The 13,053-nt window shown below is 37.1% G+C and overlaps 1 protein-coding gene across 1 annotated transcript in view; it reads right to left on the bottom strand.

Moving 5' to 3' along the window:
* HCN1 (hyperpolarization activated cyclic nucleotide gated potassium channel 1) overlaps positions 1–13,053 on the bottom strand; it is a 539,017-nt gene that overhangs the window by 21,860 nt on the left and 504,104 nt on the right. The gene's annotated exons all lie outside the window — the stretch shown is intronic.

The following is a 13,053-nucleotide window of genomic DNA, read 5'->3' as shown; positions in this document are numbered from 1 at the left end:
TCTGACCCCATATAGTGATTTTCATGACCGAATCATGACTCTTTTTAATGCAGCTCCACCTGAGGGCCTGTAGATCGTAAGCATCCAATATTGACTTTTGTCCTTGTTCACTTGGATCTCTCCAGAATTTTTGATGACATTATTTTTTGTGAAGTCTTTGCAATTTTATGTTGAGGACATTTTTCTAAAATTGTTCCACATTTTTAGACAAAGTTCTCAGTTGTTCACAGGTTGGTGAGCCTCTGACCATCTTTGCTTGTGAGAGACTCTGCCTCTCTAACATGCTCTTCTTATACACAGTCATGTGGATTAGTTGGAAACTGGTCTGCTGGCTGTTTTTAATAATTTTTAAATTTTCTAGCCTTTTGTTATAACTTCCCCAACTTTTTTGAGATGTGTTGCTGTCATATATTTCTAAATTAGCTAATTTTACAAATGAAATAGAAAAATGTCTAACTTTCAACTTCTGATCTGTGATCTACATTCTGTTGTGAATTAAAGATGGCTATAAGAGATGTACAAATCCTTACATTCTTATTTTCTTTGCATATTACTGTAATCACACTATTGAAAATGTGTAGGATACAACTTGGGTACTTACAGGCCTCTCTACTAATCGGGACGTCACTGGAGCAGTGTGAGTTGTGAATCAGGAGAGATACCACCGGCTGGAGTGCTCTCAATATTGTGTGCGGGACTAAACATTCAAATACACCTTCACACCTGCTGAGTTTCCATCTTTCTGCACTGTTCTCTGGCTCGATGAAGCCAGAGCTGTCAATTTAAGAAAAGGAGGATGAAGCTTGGGGCATAACAAGCAGGTAGGAAGGTGTATTTAAATGATTGGCCCCGCCGTGAAGCACCAAACGGCGGGACTTAGCTTGAACCGTCATTCTACGCTGACAGAGTCCCATTAATTTTATTACTCACTTTTATTAACATCCCTGCCTTTTGGATTATCCATTTCACTACCAGTGGGAATATTTTGACATTTACAGAAGACACATTAGTAAGTAAGGTTAGCACACATCTGTAATGTTTATTAGTTTTTCTTTTGTACACTTGCCATTAACGTATACATTAGCTTTATAAGTCTTGACATAGCTCGTTCAGAAAGTGGGATTATAGGGCAAGATAGTGAGCTAGCGCTAGTGGACCTCACCGAGTATAGTGTTGACTACTGTTTTGTGCTATTATTACTAAATGTACAGATATATTTATTAGCTGCCTGCAGCTTTTGTACACTAGTATTCTGAGAGACTTTCATAATTTTACTTTAAAAGAAGAACTAGTGCTACTTTTATACATTTGGCCCAACAAATATAAGTGATTTCTATTATCACAGCTACACCTGCAAGTGGTGACTCCTAGAGATGAGCGAATATATTCAAATGAAACTGAATTCTATTTCAGATTTACAAAAACTCACATTTACTAAAATGTGGATTTTTTGCAATTCATTTATGCATGGATTCAGCAAAAGGCCCATCAAAGTGTTAAAAAATGAAAAAATTCTTACAATCACCTTTTTGACCCTCCGCTAGTCACCGACACCATCCGAGTCAGTGCTCGACGCATCTTGTGATCGCCGATGTTTGCACTGAAGTCCCTGAGCCTCTTACACTAGGCTAGGACTTCCTTCTCTGATGAGGCCTGGCAAGTTCCTGCACATGTACACAAGTTCCTGGTGCACATCATGATGTGATATCATCCTATAGCTATACAACTCTGTATGAATAAGTCCAGCTTAACCCCTTTCATGTAAACATACTTTTAGGTTCACAAGTTTTTAAAAAAATATACTAATGTGAACCCAAAAATGTTCTGATACTGTGGAAGCACTTGGGGCCATATTTATAAAAACTACTGTATACAGTATGTAATAACAGATACATGTATGCCATATTTTAAAAGTTTCTGGCTGCCATAAGCTGCATGCTTTCCTTTATGTTCAACATTTTCTATGCCACAAAACAGTCAACCTACCTAGGCCTGGTCTTTCGTACACTTTGAGAGGGTTTTCTAACAGATACATGTATGCCATATTTTAAAAGTTTCTGGCTGCCATAAGCTGCATGCTTTCCTTTATGTTCAACATTTTCTATGCCACAAAACAGTCAACCTACCTAGGCCTGGTCTTTCGTACACTTTGAGAGGGTTTTCTAATGGAGCAAAAAGTCACATATGAGACATTTGATTTAATTTTTCAACATTTTAGGTATCAGTGAGCATGCTCCAACATATAGAATTTGCTCTGACTTCCCATATATTCATGCACCCATTTGGGGAATTTGATGCATCTCTAGTAAAAAAAAAATGTCAATAGAGTTGAGCGAATTTTTCAAAATTCGGTTCTGGTTATGATCGGTGGCGAATATTATTTTTGCAATATTTGCCGAACACAGTCGAACATCATTGGAGTCAATGGGTGTAGAAATGAACGAATATGTTCGGAACCGATCATCAAACAAAATTCGGCATGAATAGGATACCAATAGGGCAAGAATATGGCAAATTCAGATTCGGCGACCGATTCCGAAGATATTCGCTGAACTCTAGTTGTCAAGATGATGTTTTTTAGAATTGTTCTCCATTTTTTGCAGATTCTATTGCAAAAGTACTGTTGATCCTAGCTTTGTAATCTATAGGAATTCTAACCTAAGCTTCTTAAAGCTGAATGTCCAAATAAAGACAATATTTGTGAAGGAAAACATATGTAAAACCTAAATATCTTTGTAGCCTATGTTATGCTACCAGTCAGGAGGACTGAACATTCCAGATCACAAATTCCTATGCAATCACTTCACACTTGGTGCAACAACATTTGCAGTGCTTAAAATAAAAATGCATGCAAAGTAAAAAAATACAGCACTCTTAATGTTCCCATAATGTAGCATAAAATAGGCTTCAGGTTGTCCTACCAAATGATTAGTGCTAGTTTACGTCATTGGTATGTAGCTCACAGAATAAAATAATAATAATAATAAAAAAAAAGAAGCACATCAAAAGTTGCAACGTGAAGGTGAAAAGGTGGAGATTGCAAAGAAAAAGGTAGCATACCACAGGACAAAATGGGAAAAAAGCAGTTTTTGTACAGTGGTGAAAATGCCCACAGGTTTTCACCAACTTTCGGCAGAACCATATCTAGCCACACACAAGATCATGCTGTTGCACTGTATTCAGATCAAACCTCAAACTACCTAGTGTGCATTCAAGCCTGTGGAGAAATCTGACTTATTTTCTATGGAGAACAGTACAACTAATAAGAAGCATAGTACTAATAGACAGCATTTATGTAAGAAAGCATTAACAAAAGAAAAACTAATGCTTTTCGGCTATTGCTTGAGGAAGACATAAACAAACCTGAATTTCTTTTCCAAGTCGTCTTTGAAGCCTGAATATGAATTGCAATAAAAATAAAACATTATAAATATAAAATGTCTCTTTTTTTTTTTTAATTAGATGTTTTTTTCACCAGTTTAGATGAACGTGGATAACGTTTTTGGAGAACGAAAGGATAAATATAACATGATGGAAAACGTCATTTTTTTAAGTTAAATTTAGTTAAAATGAAAAAATGTGGGCTTTTTTTTTTTTTACAAACATTTTTTTTTTATTTTCTATTTTTTTTTCTATCCTTAATTTTTTGTTTTTTTAATTGTTCTTCCGCTGATCGTATCTTGAAGTGATAAAAATGTAAGTGTTCAATCCAGATAATAAAAATGTTTGGCTTCAACAATTACAACTTAAAGTGTATAACTATGTGCAATGTTTTGGTAGGTTTTCCATTCATTGTTACAAGCACAATACAACAAAAAGGAAAATGTATGATCACTGTACGAATGTATATGAAAGTATGAAAAAAGCAAATAAAACACACTTCTCAATCACACTTTCTGTTCTTAGAATGTTACTTTTAAGTTTTGTTCACCATAAAAAAAAAAGAAAAAGCGATAAAACGGAAGTATTATAGTTATGTTTTTTTTTCAACTGTTGCTTTAACTGTTATTGAAAAGTAACAAAAATTAACTATTTTTTTAAAAAAACGCATCAGAAAAAAAAAAAAAAAAAACCTGGATAATGTTGTACTGCGGAAGAGCTTGTAGACCATAAGATGACACCACAGCCTTCTGTGATTTTTGTGTCCGGTCGTTATGGAATCTGGAAATTGTGAAATGCTTTTACGGATGCCCCAGTATAGAGGTATTCTCCTCTAATGGACTGTTTCTTGGGGGAAATATAAAATGGATAAGTATGTTATTTTGAGAATGAAGGTTCTTTATCTCTTTATAACCAACTTTAAAATGTCTGAAAATGTTATCAAAATATTTAGAATTGAGAGTCCTCAGTGGTTGGTATCAACCACTGAGGACTCTCAATTCTAAATATTTTTCTATCTACCGGCTAACACGGTACCAAGATATATTTCTTTCCTGTATGAAAATTTTAGCAAAATTTTAGTTTCAAAATGTGAGTGCTACTTAAGGAGTTTAGCCAATTCTTTTTTATTGATGCCCCTCTTAAGTATAGGCCATCAATATCTGATTGTTAGGAGTGCAACTCTCTACATCCCCACAAGCATTACTGACAGCAGCCGGTAGTTCTCAGATGCTGTCGAAACACAGCAGTTCTGTCATTTCTATAGTACCAACGGCAGGGTAATGCAGATCCACACCCTACTCACCTTAATAGGTGGTGGATCTGCATTACCTTACTGCAGTCACTATAGTTTTGATGGAGCTGCCGTGGTCCAACATCATCTGAGAACTTCTGACTGCTGTTGGTAACTCCTGATCGGCGGACATACAGAATGTTGCACCCCCACCAATCAGATATTGATGGCGTATCCTTAGGATATCTCATCATGAAAAACATAGTGTTCAAACCCTGTACGTGGTGCAATGTCAAGAGTGACCATAAAAATGTCTAAATAAATTGTAATGTAAAGTGACTTATTAGAATAGGTTTCAATGGTAAAAGATCTATCTCATAATCCAGTCATTCTATTTTAGCAATACTGTTTTTTTCGCTCAAGAGAAAAGACATTTTGGTATGTTAATCTGTTGCCCTGTCGTTGCCCTTGTCTTCAGTACTAAATTATGACTCTCTAAGAACAGAAATCTATTTCCTTGGTGCCCAATAAATAAATGGGAAAGTTGTTTTCTTTTCTCTTTATCTAATTTGTCAATGATAAAATCTGCAAAAAAACAGATTATTTCCATCGTTTTGAAAAATGCTTATGTAAATGTCTGGAATTGAAGAAAACTATTTTTTCTAAATAAAGATTTACCGTATATAAAATAGTTGATACTGTAAATAAATACATAGAAAAAAAATTATCCTGGCTCAAAATTTATAAATAATTATAAAAATATCTAGAATTGAGAGTCCTCAGTGGTTGATACCTTTTAATGGCTAACTGAAAAGATGGTAAGAAATGCCTGGTGAAGAGACCTGAGTAGTCTCGAAATTCTAAATATTTTTCTATCCACTGGCTAACACGGTACCAAGATATATTTCTTTCCTCTATCTAAATAATTATAATAAGTATTAGTGGCATACAGATGAAAGCACCGAGGTACGGCCTTAGGTAGATAACTATTTCTCTCTTACGCTCAAAATAGCCATGGATTAGGACATTTGTTTTCTGTTAGTCCTTATTTTTTGACAAATGACTTCAAAACTAGAAATACACACTGAGAAAACAGACACTTACAAAAACAATATCTACATCTATTCATTTGTTTTCAGGTGTTCAGTAGCTGGTTGATCCATTTTAAATATATATATTTTGAAATGTGTAAAATATGTTATATGTATTTTAAAAATTGCTTAAAAGATGTTCATCATTCTCTTCCAACGATGGACAATCAACAGGGTCTTTAAAAGCTTCATCACGCTAAAGCCTGTGGCAGTTTTACTAATGTTTGCTCCGTCACAAAATGGGAACTACTAGAGATCTATCATTATAAACTACAAGTTTTAATAAAAAATATCAGCTATACTTTCAAAAACTTCCTTTAACAAGGTTCAGTTGAGCAAACAGATTTGTGCTGCCCTGGTTCTGCAACCAGAAGGATCCTGTGGATCAGGGAAGTCTTCATATCTGCAGCCGTCATCCTTGGCACCTCATCATAGGTGACTTCTGTACTGAATAAGCCCCGTCATAATGTCACTGAGCTTAGTAGGTACAAGTCGAAAAATGACCAGCTTTGAAAAAAATATATTTTTTTGAATACTCTTTTTTTTTAATGCTATTTGTGACAATGGTTGCATAGGTTCAAAGCCTATATATATATATCAATAGATTGAGAGCCTGCTTTAGAGGTTTTGCAATGCTAATGAATTTGGAACTAGAGAAGAGTAGATTCAAAATGAAGTAAAATTCCAATTCACCTGTTAGTGCAGTTTTTCCCAAAAAATTCAATTTGTGGACAAGTTATGATTCTGATATTTAATGTCCCTTATGTTGTGAGGTCTTGCTGAACCTTAGAGCATAATAAATGTATTGTATAAAAGAAAAAAAACATACTTACCCTCTGTTCATTCCTCGCCGCATATTCTGATCCCCACTGCTCACACTGGAATCTTCGGGCCTCTCCCACTGTGCCAAACTTCCAGCTGGGAGGGACTTGCGCAAGTGCACGGGAGGTCAACAGCGTCTTGATGTCACAATGTGCACCGTGAGCTTCCGGCTGACATGTCATACCAATTCGAAGTCTGGCACAGTGTGGGAGGCCTAGAGATTCCCACAGAATCGGTAGGGGATCAGAAAATGTGGTGAGGCCTGGACTGAGGGTAAGTATAAGTCTGCAGTCACATAGAAAAAATTATGCAAGTTTGCAGATGTGCTTGATTAAAATCTTATCATTTTGAGTCTACAGCTCCTAAATGTCCAAGAATTGGGGTTTATAAACAGAAACACAAGATATCTAAAAGTTAAAACAAGGATAAGGACAAGTCACTGCCCTTGAGCGTACAGAACTGATGATTTTCATGACAATTGTCTAGTGGATAAAAAGTAAAATGTAGAGGGGTAAACAATCTAGATATAAGAACTTCACATAACGATTGGGAGCAGGTGCCATGCAGACACAAAAGTCAAGTCAAGATCTTAATGCCACAGACACAGATTACAGAGTCCAGGAGGTGCTTCAGCCTGGACAGAACCCTATGTTAAAAGCAAAATGCTAAAATTTAAGACAGTCGTACCAAAAATATAGAGAAATAGAAGATATGGACAGAACAATGCAACAATACTATGTTGTGTGTTGCTCAATGACGAGTTCTATGGGAATAGAAAAAAATGAACTAGAGCCAATCATTGTATGTTCTTTACACCTAGGAAAAGATCAGGAGTAGCTGAAGTAGTATGAAAATCTAACATTATCTTCAAGGAACCCAGTGAAATACGTGTTTCGTGTATGACAATGGTTCAGGGTCTATAGGTCCAAATCAGAGAAATAAAGAAGGCACTCAACTGTTTAAGATGGATCATTGGTGCCAAATGTTGTTATCACAACATTTAAAGAGGGTTTTCAGGTTTTACCATTAGGCTTCTACATAATAATAATTTGTAGTTGGTGGGATCTGATCTTTAGATCCACAAATCAGCAGATCTGTTACTTTAGACCAATATCGCCACTCTTGAATGTGACTCAGTTGCAGTAAGGGACATTGCTACATTAACATTAAAGGGCTTTTTGTAACATTATGAAGGGTTAAAATTGTAAAGTCCTTGTGAAAACAAGCAACTTTGCAATTTACCACTTATTAAAAAATCCTACTTGTTCTCAAGATTTTCTACTGCTCACTCTCTTGGTTAATGTCCACCACTGAAGTCCATCAGTGGTGGTCAGTCAAGGAGTGCATGCTTACAAGCTCTGTAGGAAAGAAATTGTAAGTGCTGCTTTTAAGCTGTCTGGATCATTAGATTTGGCCATTGCAGATTAAGAAGCCAAGCAGTTTGGGGAAGTGGTGCAACCATACTTCCGGCCTGTTTTGCAAAGCATTGAAAGTGCCTCCACTGCTCCTTCCCCTGCCATGCAGGAAGTTGGGACGTAGGGGCATGGTTGTATCCTGAAGATCAAGACCATTTTATGGTGCTGCTTCAGGTGTTTTAGTGAAGGTGTGCCATGAATTTTTCTGTTGGTCATTGATGATCCTGATTAGCAAATCACATATTTATGATTTATCTTAGTTTTTTACATTAATATTAAAAACTGGAAAACATTTAAATTCCGTAGATATGATTTGACTGTTCATGAGTCAGACTTTAGAATCAATGCTTTAAAAAATTTAAAATTGCGTTGGGCAAAGCAAGTACCTTTTTACCTATAGCAACACCCATTGTGCAAACTAAGGCTCCCTACTGACTGTCCATCATTCTACTATGTGAACAATGGACGTGGCGACCTCTGCATGCACGGAAGATGGCGATGGTCACTTGTTCATGTCATGTGACTGTCTCCTTTTCTGACCCTACTTCTGTGTAGGTGTTGAATGTGTCTAGACCTTTGTCCAATACTGGAGATTTTGCTGCCTGAATTTGCGCAAGTGCAGGTTGTGTTCAGCGCCTGCACATTGGCGGAGGAAGAGATTGCCATGGAGGCGGTTATGTGGTATATTCACATTTGTTCACAAAATGATAAATGAGAGCTGACTGTTACAGCTCTTAACGATAAGGACAGAAGAAAACCCTTGGACAAAGACAACTTTACAGATGGATGTAGCTTCAAGGGAACGTTAGGAATTTAGTTCTGCTATAGTTCTATCTGAACTGTTAAAAGATAACCGAACCATGAGAATACTGACACACAGTTTTGTACGCGCACACAACATATAATATATTATATATACACAATATAATATATAATAGTCTAAATGATGTCAAAAGTAAAAAACATAAAACGTATATTTTACCATTTCATTTCAATTATTCAGCATTTTTTCTATTATATGAAAAAAACATAACTATTAATAGTTTGCAGGAGTGGTTCAAATGTAGCAAGCATCAAATGAACAACCATTGTTGTTCTGATTCATTAAGGCTTGCATTTCATATGCTAGGCTTAATGATGGGCGTGCCCACCAAATTCTATAAGAGGCGAACACCAATTAATGAATTAGGTGCATCTTATCACTGGACTGGAGTAACATTTCTGGAGTAAGTTACGCCACAACGTTTGTTCAAGTTATTGGCTGGGTTTCACCATACCCTGGTCAACCCCAACTCCATCCACTTTGGTGGAGCTGGTCGAACCTGGCATAAAAATATCAATAGTCGCAATTTTTTTGAGCAACTTGAAGGTGTTTTATGACAATATTCTGGCAAAAAACACCTTAATGAATAGAGCCCTTAGGACCCAGATCTTCAAAGCTATTATGCCTAAAAAACTGGCATAACAGACATGAAAGTCTGAACATTTTTGAGCAAAAATGAAGCAATTTTTAGCGTTTTCATGCCAGCTCGATTCTGCTCCGCCGAAATGGGTAGAACTGGGGAGGAGCCATAATGGGGCATGACCACGTCATCCCATCCAATTAATTAAAACTGCTGCAATTTTGTATGCCATAAATGCTACTCCAGACCTTGAGTACTGGAGTAGCATTTCAGTCGCTGCGCACGGAGGTGCACACCACAGAGAACATGTATCAAATGTATTAAGTGGGGGGCACCTCTTAATGAATTCAGCACATCTTACTCCGAGGAGCCCTTCATTAAGACAGTCGTGCGCTAGGCCAGTCTTAATAAATAGGGCTCTTAGTGTCTGAATGTCACGGTATGTTGATGGCTAAGTGCGCTGGCTGTTTGTTTGCCGCTTGGTACATCTCTATGTATTGGATGTTGATGAATTTATCAAAGTAGAAGTAGACATATTGTAGGTATGAACAATCTCTATAATTACAATATAACGACACAGAGAGGTGTATAAACTGGATATGTCATGAAAACAACAATGAATGCTCAATCCAACAGAAACTTTGAAGGCTTCTGTCTAATGGTAGTGAGTGAAAAGAGTCCAAGATGCTTAATAAATGACGGAAAACAGCGACAAATTGAGCTAGAAATCAGACATTTGAGAAAAGGATTAAAACAACAGCCAAATCTAGAACCTATTAATACGACCATCTCCAAAAAATGAGTGTCTTTTACCAGTGTCTTAAAATGAAGCTCCTGGGCCCCAAAGACATATCTGAAACTAGGTAAGCTTGGGTGAGACTACTATATCTGCATCCTATAGACAAGATCAAGGATTTGGACCTTCTTTCCATTGTCTTAATATTTGGGCACAGAGTCTGTAATGCCAACTGATGCAATAACTTTGAACTTTTGATCATTATGAAATACATTATTATAAAAGAAGTCTGATTGGTAACCTGAAACTTTAATCATGACTTATAACCTATTTTTCATGAATTAAAAGGAATCTGTCACCAAGTTTTTGTTACCACATCTGAGAGCAACATGATGTAGGAGTAGAGACCCAGATTCTAGCGATGTATCACTTAGTGGGCTGCTTGCTGCAGTTTTGATAAAATCATTGTTTTCTCTGCTGCAGATCTACCAGCTTTCTAAATAACGTTGCCCAAATCCCTGATTGGCTGCTTTCTGCCTACACTGTGCATAGGCAGGAAGCAGTCAATTAGTGGTTTGGGTGGGATTTTACAGCTCATGAAAATATAGGACTACAATGCACCAGGCTTACTATTCCTCTACTGGTCATCTACTGCTGTTGAATTGGAGGTTTTTAACAAATCTACTGCAATTAGCTCAGTAAGCGACACGTCACTGGAATCAGAGTCTCAGTTTTTACCCTGTTTTGCGCTTAGATGAGGTGGCAAATAGTGATGACAGATTCCCTTTAAGAAAAAAAATTACATGGAGTATCTTAAAGTTCACTACATCCCATTTAAAAAGCATGCAGTAACATAAAAGAAAGCACATAACTTCATGGGTTCCTGGCTCAGAGGGTGTACTTATTAGCCCAGTAATTTGTGTAGGGTGAGAAGTACAGGGTGGGCCATTTATATGGATACACCTGGGTGGGCCATATACAGTGCCTTGCGAAAGTATTTCCCACATATCATGCTTCAAACATAAAGATACCAAATGTAAATTTTTGGTGAAGAATCAACAACAAGTGGAACACAATTGTGAAGTTGAACCAAATTTGGTAATTTTAAATTTTTGTGGAAATTCAAAAACTGAAAAGTGGGGCGTGCAATATTATTCGGCCCCTTTAATATCAGTGCAGCAAACTCACTCCAGAAGTTCATTGTGGATCTCTGAATGATCCAATGTTGTCCTAAATGCCTAATGATGATAAATATAATCCACCTGTGTGTAATCAAGTCTCCGTATAAATGCACCTGCTCTGTGATAGTCTCAGGGTTCTGTTTGAAGCACAGAGAGCATCATGAAGACCGAAGAACACAACAGGCAGGTCCGTGATACTGTTCTGGAGAAGTTTAAAGTGGGATTTGGACACAAAATGATTTAAAAAACTTTAAACATCCCAAGGAGCACTGTGCAAGTGATCATATTGAAATGGAAGGAGTATCATACCACTGCAAATCTACCAAGCCCCGGTCGTCCCTCTAAACTTTCATCTCAAACAAGGAGAAGACTGATCAGAGATGCAGCCAAGAGGCCCATGATGAATCTGGATGAACTGCAGAGATCTACAGCTGAGGTGGGACAGTCTGTCCATAGGACAACAATCAGTCGTACACTGCACAAATCTGGCCTTTATGGAAGAGTGGCAAGAAGAAAGCCATTTTTCAAAGATATCCATAAAAAGTTTTGTTTAAAGTTTGCAACAAGCCACCTGGGAGACACACCAAACATGTGGAAGAAGGTGCTCTGGTCAGATTAAACCAAAATCGAACATTTTGGCAACAATGCCAAACGATATGTTTAGCGTAAAGGCAACACAGCTCATCACCCTGAACACACCATCCCCACTGTCAAACATGGTGGTGGCAGTATCATGGTTTGGGCCTGCTTTTCTTCAGCAGGGACAGGGAAGAAGGTTAAAATTGATGGGAAGATGGATGGAGAAAAATACAGGACCATTCCTGAAGAAAACCTGTTGGAGTCTGCAATAGACCTGAGACTGGGACGGAGATTTGTCTTCCAACAAGACAATGATCCCAAACATAAAGCAAAATCTACAATGGAATGGTTCACAAATAAACGCATCCAAGTGTTAGAATGGCCAAGTCAAAGTCCAGACCTCAAACCAATCGAGAATCTGTGGAAAGAGCTGAAAACTGCTGTTTACAAACGATCTCCATCAAACCTCACTGAGCTCGAGCTGTTTGCCAAGGAAGAATGGGCAAAAATTTCAGTCTCTCAATGTACAAAACTGATAGAGACATACCCCAAGCGACTTGCAGCTGTAATCGCAGCAAAAGGTGGCGCAACAAAGTATTAAGTTAAAGGGGCCGAATAATATTGTATGCCCCACTTTTCAGTTTTTGACCTTCCACAAAAATTTAAAATAACCAATAAATTTTGTTCAACGTCACAATTGTGTTCCACTTGTTGATGATTCTTCACCAAAAATTTACATTTGGTATCTTTATGTTTGAAGCATGATATGTGGGAAAAGGTTGAAAAGTACCAGGGATCCAAATATGTTCGCAAGGCACTGTCTAAAGTTGGATCCAAAATTGCTGACTACAAAATGGCCACCATGGTCACCACCCATCTTGAAAAGTTTTCCACCTCCCATATACTAATGTGCCACAAATAGGAAGTTGTTATCACCGACCATTCCCATTTTATTTAGGTGTATCCATATACATGGCCCACCCAGGTGTATCCATATACATGGCCTACCCTGTAGATTAAATTGGTCAGAAAATTAAAACAGCCTTAAAATACCCAAAACGTAACCACAAAGAATGTTTTTTTTTATTTTGATGAATTTTCAATATGAGTCCATCTAAATGTGAACATAAACTGGTTCCAAAAATATTGGTCAAATTAAATATAAAATGAAGAAAAAAAAATCTTAATATTTCTAAGAATAATTCCAGATGACC

This window comes from Ranitomeya imitator, chromosome 1, assembly GCF_032444005.1.
Source record: "Ranitomeya imitator isolate aRanImi1 chromosome 1, aRanImi1.pri, whole genome shotgun sequence".
Classification (NCBI taxonomy): Eukaryota; Metazoa; Chordata; class Amphibia; order Anura; family Dendrobatidae; genus Ranitomeya; species Ranitomeya imitator.
This window is presented reverse-complemented; position numbering and strand designations above follow the sequence as displayed.